This window comes from Salvia splendens, unplaced genomic scaffold (assembly GCF_004379255.2).
Source record: "Salvia splendens isolate huo1 unplaced genomic scaffold, SspV2 ctg501, whole genome shotgun sequence".
NCBI lineage: Eukaryota > Viridiplantae > Streptophyta > Magnoliopsida > Lamiales > Lamiaceae > Salvia > Salvia splendens.
Genome location: NW_024599158.1, coordinates 7617 through 10116, shown reverse-complemented (window position 1 = coordinate 10116; position 2500 = coordinate 7617). Strand labels below are relative to the sequence as shown.

Genomic DNA, 2500 nt, shown 5'->3' with positions numbered 1-2500 from the left:
TATATATAGAGACCAATAATTATTTCATTAGTTTCTTTATTGTTTCAATTTTTCTCTTTTAGAATGTATGGACCTATTATTTCTGAAAATTCATATATAGTGTAAATGTTGTACTACAACACATAGTAACATTAAAATCTATAATTTCCTATGACGACATTCATGTCTCAGGCAAGAAAACACCAAAATATAATGAGAGTATTTGTCACATGGCAGCAAAAAGTTCAAGTGAGGGTTCAATCAGGGTATGCAATAGCCCGTTAAAGGGAAAACCTTAATTCACTGGCTGCCAGAAGCTCATCTCCCAAGGCCTCACACTTGTGAGTGAGAGATGGAAGCAACTACACGACAGCAATGGGATTCGAATTCAGACTCATTGCAGCAAGATCTGCCGCTCCATTGCCGACTGCGGTACGCCCTTGGGGCAAATAATAAAGAGAGTATTTGTCACATCGTTGGTCGTGTAGTAGCTTTCGTATTTTTACTAAAGTTCATGGAATCATTTTTTTATAGTAATTCAAAAATAGTTATTTATTTTCTGCCTATCTAATTTCCCTCTCATTGTTCACCGTTGTCAAGATTCTATTTGAGTTTGCTACATTTGTTGTATTTTTTCCTTTTTTAATTTTTTTCCCTCCTCTTATTCACATCGCATTTGTGTTGGACATTTGCCACATTCTAAATCAAGAAGGATTTAGCAAATTTTATTTCTAAACTATACAAATAAACATAAAAACAAATGTAACAAATCAACATTTCCATAATTTTAAACAACAAACAAACAAAATTAACGTAAAATGGTACTCCAAAATTTTGATATTTATAAAAATCTAACGATTGTAAATATAAAAATAAACGAAAAAGCGAAGAAAAGGGAGAAGTAGACGAGCATAATAAATCAGTGATTGAGGTTAAGAGTAGCAAAGAAAGATCCAGTGGATGCCAACCATTTGTAGGCAAAATAAAAACTCTTTAAAAAAATAAGTAACAATTGTTTGCTAGTCAAAAGTGGTTTAATTGCAATTTAGCACAAACATAGTGAATCTATGAAGAAAATTCCGTTCCCAAATTCGTCCAAGAATAATTTCCAAGAACTATAATAACAACACTAGAGAATATTCCTCCACAATAATTGGGATATTCATGAGTTTACACACTTTAACATTAGCAAATAATCATTTCCCAATAGTATTTTATTTCATCTAATAATAATAAAAATAATAATGTGTACATATACAAAATCAAAATCACATTCATGTGTACATGATTCCATGTCCATTTCTTTAATCTTGATTCTTTGACCAATGCAACTCAATAATCAAAATCAATCAACATCGAATAACAATAACTCTTGCAAATTTCTCCATTGAAAGTAGATAGTCATAATCACAATTACCAACACTAATTCACAAGCTTACAAAACCCCAAATCACAATACAATCTTATTTCCCCTAATTACCATCTAGAAATACTGTAGCAGCAGTAGCAGTAGTAAATAAAAATGATATATGATTCTTCTTATAATTAAAAAAGCAAAAAATAATTAATCAAAGCTAATTAATTAGGAGGTGATGATTTTTGAGGGCACCAACTTGGACAAGCTTAGGCACGAGATTGTTGCTCAAGTGAAGGGCGACGAGGCTCTCGAGGCCGCCGACGGGGGCGGCGCCGATGTAGAGGTCGGGGGCGGGGCGGGGGAGAGGGCGGCGATCTCATCGTCGTCCAATTCGATGACGGTGGGGTGGACGCCGACGGTGGAGAGGAGGCGCTTCATGACGTGGCACATGCAGCAGGAGGGGCGGCTGAAGATGATCACCGGATTCTCCGCGATCAGCCGCTGGATTCGCGTCTCCGCCGATTCGGCCACGTCGATGGCGAGGGGGGAGGCGGCGGAGGGGGTCAGCTCGAGGCGGACGCCGCCGTCGGAGAGGAGGCCGTGCCGGAGGCCTTGCATCGTCGATATAATTTGTTTGAGAGAGAGAGGTGTTGATGAGAGAGAGACAGAGGGGCATTTGGGGGTTACTATATACCCAAAAAAAAAATTGAAGGGGTGGGGTGGGGTGGGGTTGGGTGGTGGGGGGGGTGATAAAGTTGCAAATAAGTACTCCACATTAATTGAGTTTTAGATTATTTAGAATTGAAATTTATTTTCGAGTTTTGGATTATTTAGAATTGAAATTTGTTTTCTACTGATAGTCCATTTGTGTATGAAAACAAAGTCGAACTTTAGGACGGTACGAGTTTTAATGCGTTGTGCTGATTCATGAATTGAGTTTTGGATTATTTAGAATTGAGTTTTATTTTCTACTAATAGTCCCTTTATGTCTAAAAGTATAGACTGCAATATGGAATGATACAAATTTTAACGTGTAATAGTAAATTATAAAGTATAAAAATAAAATAATAAATGAATAAAGTATTAGAGATAAAGAGAAAAGATTGATGACAAAATTTCTATAAAAAATTTGGAATAATTTTGGTGGATGGGTTGAAAGAAATG

The 2500-nt window shown here is 36.3% G+C and overlaps 1 pseudogene; it reads right to left on the bottom strand.

Moving 5' to 3' along the window:
- Window positions 1–1339: 1339 nt before the first annotated feature.
- On the bottom strand, window positions 1340–1980 carry LOC121790404 (annotated as a pseudogene).
- Window positions 1981–2500: the final 520 nt, after the last annotated feature.